Source organism: Orcinus orca, chromosome 3 (genome assembly GCF_937001465.1).
Source record: "Orcinus orca chromosome 3, mOrcOrc1.1, whole genome shotgun sequence".
NCBI lineage: Eukaryota > Metazoa > Chordata > Mammalia > Artiodactyla > Delphinidae > Orcinus > Orcinus orca.
Window position 1 is genome coordinate 2,583,501 of NC_064561.1, and position 15,415 is coordinate 2,598,915.

The 15,415-nt window shown below is 44.5% G+C and overlaps 1 long non-coding RNA gene across 1 annotated transcript in view; it reads left to right on the forward strand.

Moving 5' to 3' along the window:
• Nucleotides 1-3,707: 3,707 nt before the first annotated feature.
• Nucleotides 3,708-15,415, forward strand: part of LOC117195679 (uncharacterized) — a 57,231-nt gene continuing 45,523 nt past the window's right edge. The window contains exons 1-2 of the long non-coding RNA XR_007476198.1: nt 3,708-3,871; nt 4,472-4,654. This is a non-coding gene — a long non-coding RNA (uncharacterized LOC117195679). The remainder of the gene's footprint in view (nt 3,872-4,471; nt 4,655-15,415) is intronic.

Genomic DNA, 15,415 nt, shown 5'->3' on the forward strand with positions numbered 1-15,415 from the left:
ACAAATCTCACTTCTAAGCTTTACAAATAAGAACAAATGTTTAGTAGTAGCAGTGTTTTTCTAAACAACGTTGGGGGGTGGTTAGCTTAAAATGATCAAGGATTAAAAACTTACATTGGTAGCTTAATTATGAAAATATGAAAGTAAAGTATGTTCCCATAGGAATGGATGATTACCATTTAAAAGAGTGAAAATGGGCAGAAGACCTAAATAGACATTTCTCCAAAGAAGATATACAGACTGCCAACAAACACATGAAAGAATGCTCAACATTATTAATCATTAGATAAATGCAAATCAAAACTACAATGAGATATCATCTGACACTGGTCAGAATGGCCATCATCAAAAAATCTAGAAACAATAAGTGCTGGAGAGGGTGTGGAGAAAAGGGAACCCTCTTGCCCTGCTGGTGGGAATGTGAATTGATACAGCCACTATGGAGAACAGTATGGAGGTTCCTTAAAAAACTACAAATAGAACTACCATATGACCCAGCAATCCCACTATTGGGCATATACCCTGAGAAAACTACAATTCAAAAAGTCATGTACCAAAATGTTCATTGCAGCTGTATTTACAATAGCTAGGCGATGGAAACAACCTAAGTGTCCATCATCGGATGAATGGATGAATGGATGAATGGATAAAGAAGATGTGGCACATATATACAATGGAATATTACTCAGCCATAAAAAGAAATGAAATTGAGTTATTTCTAGTGAGGTGGATGGACCTAGAGTCCGTCATACAGAGTGAAGTAAGTCAGAAAGACGAATACCGTATGCTAACACATATATATGGAATCTAAGAAAAAAAAATGTCATGAAGAACCTAGGGGTAAGACAGGAATAAAGACACAGACCTACCAGAGAATACACTTGAGGATGTGGGGAGGGAGAAGGGTAAGCTGTGAAAAGTGAGAGAGTGGCATGGACATATATACACTACCAAACGTAAAATAGATAGCTAGTGGGAAGCAGCCGCATAACACAGGGAGAACAGCTCGGTGCTTTGTGACCACCTAGAGGGGTGGGATAGGGAGGGTGGGAGGGAGGGAGATGCAAGAGGGAAGAGATATGGGAACATATGTATATGTATAACTGATTCACTTTGTTATAAAGCAGAAACTAACACACCATTGTAAAGCAATTATACACCAATAAAGATGTAAAAAAAAAAAAAAGAGTGATATACCTTAAACTTCACTGGCTTTCACATTAAAAATTTACCTAGGGACACCTGCTTTACCAGGAGCTTCTTTCCAGTTCCAGGAGTTGAAAGTGTCTGCTGAGAATCCCATCCCCACCCCACGGGCTATCCTGAGTAACCCAGTGAATGAAGGAAACACAGGGATAAATCTATGAACTTGGATTTCATAATGATTTCTTAATATGACATCAAAGGCACAAGCAACACAAGAAAAAATAAAGTGGACATTATCAAAATTAAAATCTCTTGTGCATCAAAGGATACTGGAAAGACATCCCTACAGAATAGAAGAACATATTTGCAAATCATAAATGTGATAAGGTTTTATTGTCCAGAGAACATTAAAAAGCCTAACATGTCAATCACAAAAATGCAAACAACTCAATTAAAAAACGGGCCAAGGGCTTCCCTGGTGGCGCAGTGGTTGAGAGTCCACCTGCCGATGCAGGGGACACGGGTTCGTGCCCCGGTCCAGGAGGTTCCCACATGCTGCAGAGCGGCTAGGCCCATTAGCCATGGCCGCTGAGCCTGCGCGTCCGGAGCCTGTGCTCTGCAACGGGAGAGGCCACAACAGTGAGAGGCCCGCGTACCACACACAAAAAAAACAAAAACACAAAAAACGGGCCAAGGAGGTAAACAGACATTTATCCAAGGATAACATACTAGTAGCCCATAAAAACATGAAAATATTCATCACTAATCATCAGGGAAATGCAAGTCAAAACCACAATGAGATAACCACTTTGCAACCACCAGGACGGGTAGAATTAAAAAGTCAGAAAAGAAATGTCAAGGATATGGAGAAATTAGAACCCTGTACACTGCTGGGGGGAATGTAAAATGGTGCAGCCACTACAGGTAAGATGTTGGTAGTTCCTCAGAAAGTTAAACATAGAATTAGCCTATGACCCAACTATTCCACTCCTGTCTTTACTGAAAGAGATGCTCAAATACGTGTACATGAATACTGGTTGCAGTACTATTTAAAATAGCTAAAAGGTGAAACATTCCAAATGTCCATCAGTGGATGAATGGATAAAGTGTAACCTGTACATAAGATGAGAATAATAGTCACAAAAAGGAAGGAAGCTCTGACACATGCTGCAACGTGGATGAACCTTGAAAACATGCTGAGGAAAAAAACAGGCAGAAAAGGCCAATATTGTATGATTTTATATACATATAAGATCCAGAATAGGCAAATCTAGAGTCAGAAAACATTTTAGTGGTGACTAAATGGAGGCAGGAGGTAGAGTTATCATGGCTATTACTGCTTTTAATTCTTTTTCAATGGCGATATAACTCACATACCATAACGTTCACTCTTTTTTTTTTTTTTTTTTTTTTGCGGTACGCGGGCCTCTCACTGTTGTGGCCTCTCCCGTTGCAGAGCACAGGCTCCGGACGCGCAGGCTCAGCGGCCATGGCTCACGGGCCCAGCCGCTCTGCAGCATGTCGGATCCTCCCAGACCAGGGCACGAACCCGAGTCCCCTGCATTGGCAGGCGTACTCTCAACGACTGCGCCACCAGGGAAGCCCCGTTCACTCTTTTAAGTGTAAAACTCACTGTTTTTTGTATGTCGCTCACCTGTGCAACCATCACTCTATAATCTGAAAAAGGAAATAATAGCTTTTAACGTTTCAAATTTCACATGGACTGACTAAAGCCTGATCTGACATAAATTTTCTTGTAGTGTAAAATGCACACCTGAGGTCTGTGGCCTCTCACACCTGTGTCTGTGCTAAGACCAGTCCTGCACGTAGTCTGGGGACTGGGGGTCCGAATTCCCACGGGGCAAAGGTCCCTGGCTGAGGGCTGCTGACCTCTAGCCCAAGAGATAGGGAAGAGGATGGAAGGCGGGCCCGCCCCGTGTCAAAGGTCACCTGTGGGACTGAACCTGACCCTTCGTTGCACGCGGTGACGTCACTGAGTCTTTGTTCTTAAAGGGCACAGGCCCAGGATGACCTCGCATCGGGCCGACCCCTGACACCGAAGGTCACCATAACAGAACCCCCTGCCCTGTCCCATTCTCGTCCTTCCAGTCCCCGCTCCGGACAAGGGGCGCTCCGCAAAGAAACTGAGTCAGGACATCCAGGTCCAGCAGGAGGACCACGAGGGGGCGCCGAGTGGCGGGCGGACGGCGAGTCCGCCTTGCAGGGAGGGGTTTCCGCTCGGAGACCCGTCCCGGGAAGGAGGCCACGGAGGTACCGTCTGAGGCAGACAACACGTGACCTCAGCCGGCCTTTTGCTCGGGTTTCCAGGGAGTCCGTGATGCTGTCCAATTAGGAACGGCAGGGGCGGGGCCTGGAGGACTAACCTCTCATCTGTAAGTAGGGGCTGGAGAACTGCCCAATCAAGTGTCAGGGAAGAATTTGAAAACCCGCCAATCAGGGCGTGGAGTCCCGAACTCCGTCCAATCAGGGCGCGGGGCCCAGGGCACCGTCCAATTAGGGTCGGGGGCGGGCGCAATTTTGGCCCGTGTTGTCGTGGCTCTTGAACTTAAGCAGCGCTGGTGCGCATGCTGAGCTCGTGAGCACGCCGAGCTCTTGCGCGCCTGGCCCACGCTATCCCAGGTGTACGTTCCCCATCGCTCTCACCTGCCCAAGTCTCGGGGCCGCTGGCATGACGCCGGGGAGAGCTCAGAGCGAGGAGGAGATGGTGAGTGCCCGAGCTGGGGCCGGAGACCAGGAGGGGCTGGTTCGAACCGGCAAAGAACCCGCTGGAAGCGGGGAGGGAGACGGGGTGCCGCGTCTCCCTCCCCGCTCCCCCTGCTAGTCTCCACCCCAATAAGCCCTCCGCCCCGGGATGGGGTCTTGGCGTCCTGTCCCGTCCCCACGCGGGGGTCCCTCCCCGAGTCCTTTGCTGGGTGGGGTCGGAGGGAGGACAGGACTTGGGGAGGGCGGTTGGGGTGGCTGCAGGGGACCCACCCTGGACCTGACGGTTCTGCTTTCACTCTGGCCTCAGTTTTCAGTAAAGGTAAAATAACGGATCCTTTCCCCCTCTCTTTCCACTTAGAGTAGTAAGTTCCTCAGGTCTGTCCTTGGTCTCCTGGCGCGGAGCGTGTTGTTTCGACTCGTGTTGTTCTGGGAAGGGTCTCAGGAATGTCCTGTCTTCCACTGCAGTTGTGGGGAAAATGCAGAAAGTTCTGTGGAATTAATTGAAGAAAGCTCAGCTAAAGTTGGAGTGGAAATGGGTCTATAGGGAGAGCTCTCTGCGTCCCCCTCCCTCTCCCCAAGCTTCATCAATTACTCCAAACAGGTAGAGATCACCCTCTACATCTCCAACGGGAAGGCGCATCTTACTACCCAGCAGAAAGAAGAAAATCTCTCTGGGCCAGGACAGCCCAGGCACTGAGAAGCCTCCATATTTTGGACGCCCAGCTCCTCCAATGGACTCCTCGGTTATTACAGCCCCTCCAAACTACTCCTTTTCCCTATAATAGTAAGCGCCCCTTCATTATTCTCTGGGTTTGCCGGTGGTCCGTCATAGATTGCAATTACTCCCTCTATTGCTGAACTCACTTTTGCTGGTAAGATAAGTGGCTATTACATTGATTACCTTGACAGTACACTGAAATAAGCTCAGCAAAGAGGTGGATTCATGTCTTTATAAAAATAATAGCGACTCTTCCATACAAGTTACAGAGTTTCTGACGCTGTGGTTCTGTTCCATTTCCTGTTAACACGTGGCATTCAGATTAATGAAAATTCTGTAAAATGTGACCTGTAAAAGCAACTAGTGTTCAATTCTGATTAATTTACAAACACTGTGTTACCATGAGGGTATTAGCTGATAACTGTTACCTGGGTTCTTGGAGCCCTTAATCAGTAGAAATTGATCAGGCCAGGTGAAGAGTTCAGGCAAGGCTTTATTGAGGTTCCTGCTACAGCACGAGGGAGCGAGAACAAGTAACAGGTGCCTTTGCTGGATCCAGGAGGAGGGGCGGGCTGGTCCCTTAAAGGGGGTGAGGGTGTGGGTAGGTGGGTGCGTCGGGCCGGAGGGGCGGCTTAGATGGTCTAGGCCACCCCCTTGGTGGTGCAGTGTGCGGGGATCATGCACAGGACTCTGCTTTTGCTCCCGTACCTCGGCAGTGGCAATTGGGTTTTGGCCTTTTTGTATCTTGTTCTTAATTTGCCCCCACTGCGCATGCGTGCAGTTATTTTTAGTCCCTCAGCGTTTCTTTGCATCTGTTGCTGGAGGAGATGGCTGTCCAGGTGCAAGCACTGCAGCAAAGGGTCCCAGGTCCCAGCCTGCCTCAATACCTGTCTTCTGAAAGGAATAAGCAGGATCCAGTTATTAAAACCATAGAAGTGTCCTAGAATTTTCCTCTACGTTATCCGTGAACACAGGTGGAAGCAGGGATCCTGCAGGCTCCCATTCACACTCTGGGAGGAGGGTCTTTGTCTCCTGTAAATGGCCCACGGAGCTTGAAGCAGGGGCATCACCTGGGGTGGGGGACAAGCTGAGCGCAAAGCTGAGCCTGCAAGGGAGGTGAAGGGAGGTGCCCTGGGGTCTTGCTGCCCCCCTCACCCCATGCAGGTGGCCTCCAGACCATGGAACTACCACAGGAGGAGCTGTTGATGCCATGATCATGAGGGGAGGGGACCCACTTCCAGTAGTGCTGGGGGTAGTGTGTCCTCTCTGAGGTGTGCTGTGCTTGCCGTGGGGCTGCTCTTAAATCGTGTGACTTTTGCATTAAGTTAATGATGCCAAAATGATCTTGGCTCTGTGCACCGATGCGGAACAGAAATATGGAGAGAGAGGTTTGAGGAAAAGAAAGAATAGCTGGATTCTTTGCCAGGCAAAGGGGGGAACACAGTAGGCTAGCGCCTCAAGAGCTGTGCCCCTTAGAGAGGGTAGAGAGAAGTTTTTTATACTCAGGACTCTTGGTCTGGGGTGGGTGATAAGGATCAAAGCTGTGAAGGTCTTGCATTTTTTTTCTTGCATTATTTCAAAGTGGTCACAGCTGGCGTTAGGCAGCCTGGCAACCGGGTCTGGTATCCCTGAAGTTATAGGCCTGTGAAATAAAGAGCGCTACAAGGGAGTGTAGGGGGAGAAGAGTGCCAGGTGCAGAGTGTTGATTCATGTGGATTCCTAGAGTAATCAGCTTTGGGAAGGACAAGTCTAGCTACAGGTGTTTGTTAGTAGTAACAGCTACAGGATAACCAAGGTTGCTTATCTCTTTCAGGCCCGTTTGGCTGGTCTGTGCCTAAGCCCGTTTGCTTGTTTCTGTTTTGCTGCAACATTAATAATAACAATATAAACACCTGTGGACTCAGCCCCCAGGTGTACAGGTAGGCCCTGGTACCTGTTGGCATCTCCGCATCTCCTGTGCTTCTCCCACATCTTCTCTCCCTCCTGTTGCCAAGGTGACCTCTGTCCTGATTCTTTGTTATTATTCATACCTTTACCATCTCTTATCACCAAGCAGTGTGTCGTCTGATTTTGCCCCTTCAGTTTCCAGTAAGTGAACGTTAGTTCATAAATCACCAGTAATGTCACACAGAAGTTTCTCTGGTGTTTCTCAGCCCCAGTCTGTTTCACACGTGCTGGTGTCTGAGGCTCAGCTCTCCCCATTGACTCATGTGTTCCAGTGCCTTTGCTGCCTGGGTTCTTCCAAGAGTTTCTTTTCTTTTTTTGGCTGCACCATGGCTTGTGGGATCTTAGTTCCCCGGCCCCCTGCAGTAGAAGTGCAGAGCCCTAACCTCTGGGTTTCCAGGGAATTCCCCAAGTGCATTTTTTGATTAGCTAGCAATGCTGCGACAGTCATTCTTGTTTTTATCTCCAAGTGCGAGATGCGACTTGAGTTTCTGCACTTCAGAGAAAAAAGCGTGGCTTCGTAGCTTATGGATAAGTTTAAATTTACTCAGAAAATGCTGGTCGTGTCTGGAGTGTATTCTTGCCCCGCTGTTTATTTCTTCCTTGTGGTCCCCATCGCTGAGTGACCTCGATAAATGTTTGTCCACCTCGAGTGGGAGCCAGGGTCTCTTTGTGGTTACGTAGGGTTCTTACCGGATGAGGGTGTGGTGGTTCATCTTCTGTGTGATGTGTGTATTTGTATGTTTATTGATTTCTTCAGTTTTCTTTAGATGCTCTGGGCATGAATCCTCTTTCGTTTGCAGGCACTGCCAATATTTTCTCCCCATGTGTGGTTTATCTTTTCATCCCCTTTATTCTGTGGTGAGTGAACTCAAGGTTAACAGGTCAATCTCCTCCTTTGTAGCTTCTTTTTTATTTTCCTTATATAAGAAAAATCTGTATACAGAAGTCGTGGGACACTTGCCTTTAACTTCTTAAAGTACTTCCCTGGCGGTCCAGTGGTAAAGACTCTGTGCTTCCACTGCAGGGGGTGTGGGTTCGATCCCTGGTCAGGAAACTAGGATCCCTAATGCCTCGGGCCTCGGCCAAAAACCCCCCAAAATCTGCATTAAATGGATTATTATACATGACATTGACAGTGTTACCCACCAGCCTACCCCACCTCCCGTAGACAACCATTTGTCCTGCGCTGGAGGAGATTCCTGCCCCATGTCCATTGTTTCCCCAGGTCTGTGAGTCCCTCCTCCTGCTAATGCTGTGTGGCCCCAACTACTGTCCGGACTTAAATGCTTTGATGTGTTTTAGGGAAAGTTCTTCCACCTTGTTCTGTAGGAAACTTGGCTATTCTTAGACATTTGGCTCTCATTTCAGTTTTTAGAAGTAGTTTTTCATAAACAAAGCAAAAAACCCGACCTAGTTTTGGATGTAATGGAATTTTGTTAACACTCTGCATCTGTTTGGGAGAGTTGCTATCATGATGGCATTGCGTCTCTTTTCCGAGAACACGTACTCTCTCTTCCTTTCTACGTTGATGTCGTTCGGTACCACTTTATAATTTTCCCTTTATGATCGTTTCAGGGACTTCCCTGGCGGTCCAGCGGTTAAGACTCCGAGCTTCCATTGCAGGGGGCCCGGGTTTGATCTCTCGTCGGGGAACTAAGATCCCGCAAGCCAAGTGGTGCGGCCGAAAAGATAAAAAAGATCATTTTATGTCCTTCATTAGAGACTGCCTTGAAAGAAACTACAGCTGTCTGCACTGTGTTTGTCTGTTTTACTTTCACACAGAACATTTCACTTCTGATACTTCTGGTCACCAGAGCTATAGGGGTTTCCCAGACCCAGCAATTCTGTGACACCAACCAGGTGTCCTACAACCCAACTCAGTTCTGACACCGTCCACCTGGAGACAGTGTCAGACCCCACAGGTTAAGGGCTCAGTCCCTAAGGACCGTCCCCCAACCTTAGATGCTAATCGAAGGTAGTTGGTCCCTACGTTGCCCACAACTTCTGTCTGACTTGGCTACAGATCAGAGTTTCCCATAACCCCCTTCTCAGGTTCAGTTAATTTGCTAGAGTGGCTCTCAGACCTCAGGGAAACATTTGCTTATGTTTACCAGTTGAGTGAAGGATACGATAAAAGATACACACGGACGTCCAGATGAAGAGATACACAGGGCGAGGTCTGGGAGCGTCCAAGCGCAGGAGCTTCTGTGCCCCTGGACCTGGGGTGTGTCACCCTCCTGGTGTGGATGTGTTCACCTTGAAGCTCTCAGAACCCCCTGCTACTGGGATTTTAAGGAGGCTTCTTCACACAGGCGTGATCCTTTATTCACTCCGTTTCCAGCCCTTCACCCCTCTCTGGAGGTTGGGGGGTGGGGCTAAAAAGCCCAAGCTTCCAATCATGGCGCAGCCTTTCTGCTGACCAGCCCCATCCTGGAGCCCACCCAGTTGCCTCCACGGAACGAAAGATGCTCCTGGTGCACTTGTCGCTTAGGAATTTACAAGGGTTTTAAGAGCTCTGTGCCAGGAACTGGGGTAGGGATCACTATATAAATTTGGTATTATTTCCCAGACATAGTTTAGGAGTTAAAATTTCTAACAAATTGAAAAGGTGCCATTAAAGTTAGTTTTAATGGTCTAGGTTATCCTCTAAAAATGTCTTTTAGCTGCTGTTACTAGTGATTCTCAATGCACCAAGATCTGTTTTTGTATCGCATTTCTGGAAACTTACCAAAACCCCTGTACTCTGGTTATAAGCTTATTCTCTGGTTCAGCTTCTTTGTGGATCTTCCATATGTAATACTTAGAGTTATTTCATGTTGGACTGTATTTGATTTACAATGTGATAGATGTACAGCAAAGTGATTCAGTTACACATATACATATATCTATTCTTTTTCAGTTTCTTTTCCCATTTAAGTTATTATGGAATATATATTTTTAAATTTTATTTATTTATGTTTGGCTGCGTTGGGTCTTCGTTGCTCTGTGGCATGTGGGATCTTCCTGGAGCAGGGCTCGAACCTGTGTCCCCTGCAGTGGCAAGCGGTTTCTTAACCACTGTGCCACCAGGGAAGCCCTATTATGGAATATTGAGTAGAGTTCCTGGTGGTCTTTTTGGTTCTTGTTGGTTATCTATTTTATATATAGTAGTGTGTGTATTTTTTAAAATTAATTTTTATTGGACTGTAGTTGCTTTACATTGTTGTGTTAGAGTACTGTGTGTATGTTAATCCCAAGCTCCTAATTTATCCCACCCCCCCAGGTTTACCCTTTGGTAACCATAAGTTCATTTTCGAAATCTGTGAGTGTTTCTGTTTTGTAAATAAGTTCATTTGTATCATTTTTTTCAAATAAGATCCAACATATGAGTGTTATTATATATTTGTTTTTCTCTGTCTGACTTCACTTACTATGACAATTCCTAGGTCCATCCATGTTGCTGCAAATGACATTATTTCATTCTTGTTAATGGCTGAAAAATTCCATTGTATATAGGTACCACATCTTCTTTATCCATTCATCTGTTGACGGACATTTAGGTTGTTTGCATGTCTTGGCTATTGTAAATAGCACTGCAGTGAACACTGGGGTGATGTATTCTTTCAAAGCATGGTTTTCTCCAGATATATGCCCAAGAGTAGGATTGCTGGATTATATGCTAGCTCTATTTTAAGTTTTTTAAGGAACCTCCATACTGTTCTCCATAGTAGCTGTACAAGTTTACATTAATACCAACAGGGTAGGAGGGTTCCCTTTTTTCCACATCCTCTCCAGCATTAGGATTTGTAGACTTTTTGATGATGGCTATTCTGACTGGTGTGAGGTGATACCTCCTTGTTGTTTTGATTTGCATTTCTCTAATAATCAGCAACGTTGAGCATCTTTTCATGTGCCTCTTGGCCATCTGTATGTCTTCTTTGGAGAAATGTCTATTTAGGTCTTCTGCCTATTTTTTTCGTTTTTAAGATTATTTTTTTTGATGTGAACCATTTTTAAAGTCTTTATTGAATTTGTTACAATATTGCTTCAGTTTCGTGCCTTGGTTTTTTTGGCCATGAGACATGTGGGATCTTAGCTCCCCAACCAGGGATCGAACCCACCACCCTGCATTGGAAGGCGAGGTCTTAACCAGTGGACTGCCAGGGAAGTCCCTTTCTGCCTTTGTTTTGATTGGGTGTTTGTTTTTTTGATACTGAGCTGCATGAGCTCTTTGTATATATTGGAGATTAATCCCTTATTGGTTGCATCGTTTCTAAATATTTTCTCCCATTCTGTGGGTTGTCTTTTTGTTTTGTTTATGGTTTCCTTTGCTGTGGAAAAGCTTTTGAGTTTAATGAGGTCCTATTTGTTTATTTTTGTCTTTATTTTCATTACTGTAGGAGAGGGATCAAAAATACTGCTGCGATTTATGTCAGAGTGTTCTGCCTGTGCTTTCCTCTAAGAATTTTATAGTGTCCGGACTTACATTTAGGTCTTTAATCCATTTTGAATTTATTTTTGTGTATGTTGTTAGAGAATATTCTAATTTCATTCTTTACATGCAGCTGTCCAGTTTTCCCAGCACCACTTAACTGAAGAGACTGTTTTCTCCATTGTATATTCTTGCCTCCTTTATTGTACATTAATTGACCATAGGTGCGTGGGTTTATCTCTGGGCTTTCTGTCCCGTTCCATTGATCTATATTTCTGTTTTTGCGTTAGTGACACACGGTCTTGATCACAGTAGCTCCGTAGTATAGTCTGAAGTTAGGGAGCCTGATTCCTCCAGCTCCATTCTTTGTTGACCCAAAGATTGCTTTGGCTATTTGGGGGTCTTCTGTGTTTCCATACAAATTAAAAAATTTTTTGTTCTAGTTCTGTGAAAATTGCCATTGGTAATTTGATAGGGATTGCATTGAATCTGCAGATTGCCTTGGGTAGTATAGTCATTTTGACAATATTGATTGTCAGTCCAAGAAAATGGTATATCTTTCCATCTGTTTGTGTCATGTTCAGTTTCTGTCATCAGCATCTTACAGTTTTCAGAGTACAGATCTTTGCCTCCTTAGGTAGGTTTATTCCTAGGTATTTTATTTTATTTTATTTTATTTTTTATTTTTTATTTTTTGCGGTACGCGGGCCTCTTACCGCTGTGGCCTCTCCCGTTGCGGAGCACAGGCTCCGGATGCGCAGGCTCAGCGGCCATGGCGCACGGGCCCAGCCGCTCCGCAGCATGTGGAATCTTCCCGGACCGGGGCACGAACCCGTGTCCCCTGCATTGGCAGGCGGACTCTCAACCACTGCGCCACCAGGGAAGCCCCGGTATTTTATTCTTTTTGATGTGATGGTAAATGGAACTGTTTCCTTAATTTCTCTTTCTGATCTTTTGTTGTTAGTGTATAGGAATGCAACAGGTTTCTGTGTATTAATTTTGTATCCTGCAACTTTACGGAATTCCTTGATGAGCTCTAGTAGTTTTCTGTAGCATCTTTATGGTTTTCTATGTATAGTATCATGTCATCTGCAAAGAGTGACAGTTTTACTTCTTCTTTTCCTTTTATTTCTTTTTCTTCTCTGATTGCCATGGCCAGAACTTGCAAAACTATGCTGAGTAAAAGTGGCGAGAGTGGACATCCTTGTCTTGTTCCTGATCTTAGAGGAAATGCTTTCAGCTTTTCACCATTGAGTGTGATGTTAGTTGTGGATTTGTCATATATGGACTTCATTATGTTGAGGTATGTTCCCTCTATGCCCACTCTCTGGAGAGTTTTTATCATAAATCGGTTTTGAATTTTGTCAAAAACCTTTTCTCTATCTATTGAGATGATCAGATGGTTAAAGTGGTGTATCACAGTGATCGATCTGCAGATATTGAAGCATCCTTATATCCCTGGGGTAAATCCCACTTGATCATGATGTATGATCCTTTTAATGTATTGTTGGATTTGGTTTGCTAGTTATTTATTTATTTATTTATTTATTTTTTGGCAATGCTGCATGGCTTATGGGGTTTTAGTTCCCTGACCAGAGATCGAACCCAGACCTTCAGCAGTGAGAGCATGGAGTCCTAACCCCTGGACCGCCAGGGAATTCCCACGGTTTGCTAGTATTTTGTTGAAGATTTTTGCGTGTGTGTTCACCAGTGATATTGGCCTGCAGTTTTCTTTTTGTTGTGGTATCTTTGTCTGGTTTTGGTATCAGAGTGATGGTGGCCTCATAAAATGAGTTTGGGAGTGTTCCTTCCTTTGCAGTGTTTTGGAATAGTTTCAGAAGCATAGGCATTAACGCTTCTCTAAATGTTTGATAGAATTCATCTGTGAAACAGTCTTATCCTGGACTTTGGTTTGTTGGGAGTTTTTAAATCACAGTTTCAATTTTAATACTTGTGATTTTTCTCTTCATATTTTCTATTTCTTCCTAGTTCAGTCTTGGGAGATTGTACTTTTCTAAGAATTTGTCCATTTCTTCTAGGTTGTCCATTTTATTGGCACATAGTTGCTTGTAGTAGTCTCTTATGATCCTTTGTATTTCTGTGGTGTCTGTTGTGACTTCTCCATTTCCATGTCTAATTTTTTTGATTTGAGCCCTCTCCATTTTTTCCTAGATGAGTCTGGCTAAAGGTTTATCAGTTTTGTTGTTTATCTTTTGAAAGAAGCAGCTTTTACTTTCATTGATCTTTTCTATTCCTTTCTTTGTCTTTAATTTTATTCATTTCTGCTCTGATCTTGATGACTTCTTTCCTTCTACTAACTTTGGGTTTTATTTATTCTTCTTTCTCTAGTTGCTTTAGGTGTAAGCTTAGGTTGTTTATTTGATATTTTTCTTGTTTCCTGAGGTACAACTGTATTGCTATAAACTGCCTTCTTAGAACTGTTTTCGCTGCGTCTTGTAGGTTTTGAATCGTGTTTTCGTTTTCATTTGTCTCTAGGTACTTTTGATTTCTGCTTTGATGTCTTCAGTGATCCATTGGTTGTTTAGTAGCATATTGTTTATTTAGCCTATATGTGTTTGTGTTTTTTACAGTTTTTTCTTGTTGAATTATACTCTCATAGCGTTGTGATCAGAAAAGATGCTTGATATGATTTCAGTTTTATAAATTTACCGAGGCTTGCTTTGTGGCTCAGTATGTGTTCTATTTTGGAGAATGTTCCATGTGCCTTTGAGAAGGATGTGTATTCTGCTGCTTCTGGTTGGAATGCTCTATAAATATCAATTAAGTCCATCTGATCTAGGGACTTCCGTGGTGGCACAGTGGTTAAGAATCCGCCTGCCAATGCAGGGGACACAGGTTTGAGCCCTGGTCTGGGAAGATCCCACATGCTGCGGAGCAGCTAAGCCCATGCGCCACAATTACTGAGCCTATGCTCTAGAGCCTGTGAGCCACAACTACTGAGCCCGTGTGCCACAACTACTGAAGGCCCCACACCTAGAGCCTGTGCTCCACAACAAGAGAAGCCACTGAAATGAGAAGCCTGTGCACCACAATCAACAGTAACCCCCGCTCACCGCAACTAAAGAAAGCCCATGCACAGCAATGAAGACCCCTCGCAGCCAAGAATAAATAAATAAATAAGTATTAAAAAGAGTCAATGTGGGGCTTCCCTGGTGGCGCAGTGTTTGGGAGTCCACCTGCCAGTGCAGGGGACGCGGGTTCGATCCCTGGCCCTGGAGGATCCCACATGCCACGGAGCAGCTGAGCCCATGCGCCACGGCTGCTGGGCCTGTGCTCTGGAGCCCATGAGCCACAAGTACTGAAGCCCGTACACCACGGCTGCTGAATCCCGCATGCCTGGAGCCTGTGCTGTGCAGCGAGAGGGGCCACGACAATGAGAAGCCCGCGCACCACAGGGAGGAGTGGCCCCTGCTCACCACAGCTGGAGAGGGCCTGCTCAAAGCAGCGGGGACCTAGCACAGCCAAAAGTAAATAAATAAATAACTTTTAAACAACAAAAAAAAAGAGTCAATGTATAAATAAATAGACAAGTCCAGCTGGTCTAACATGTCATTTAAGGCCTATGTTTCCTTACTGGTTTTCTGTCTGGATGATCTGTCCATTGATGAAAGTGGGGTGTTAAGTTTCCCCAGTATTATTGAGTTACTGTGAATTTCTCCTTTGATGGCTGTTAGCATTTGCCTTATATATTGAGGTGCTCCTCTGTTGTATGCGTATATATTTACAATTGTTATATCTTCTTCTTAGATTGATCCCTTGATCATTATGTAGTGTCCTTTTTTGTCTCTTGTAACAGCTTTTATTTTCATGTCTGTTCCGTCCGATATGCGTATTGCTGCTCCAGCTTTCATTTGATTTCCATTTGTGTGGAATACCTTTTTCCATCCCTTCACTTTCAGTCTGTATGTGTCCCTAGATATGAAGTGGGTCTTTTTTAGACAGCATATGTACAAGTCTTGTTTTTGTATCAATTCAGTCAGTCTATGTCTTTTGGTTAGAGTATTTAATCCATTTATGTTTAAGGTAATTATTGATTTGTATGTTCTTATTGCCATTTTGTTAATTGTTTTGGATTTGGTTTTGTAGGATTTTTTCCTCCTGTGATCTGATGACTGAATTTAGTGTTGTATTTGGATTCTTTTGTGTGTGTGTATCTATTGTAGATTTTCGGTTTGAGGTTATCATGGAATTTTGATATAGCAGTCTATATACATACAAGATTGTTTTCAGTTGCTGGTCTTTTAATTTCGAATGCACTTCCAGTATCCTGTATTTGTACTTTCCTCTTCTCACGATTGCTGGTTTTGATATTATATTTGTATGTGGATGATTTCCTACCTCTGCTGTATGTTTGCCTTTAGTGGTGAGCTTTCCCATTTGTAATTTTCTTGTTTGTAGTTTTGGCCTTTTCTTTTCCACCTAGAGAAGTTCCTTTAGCATTTGTTGTC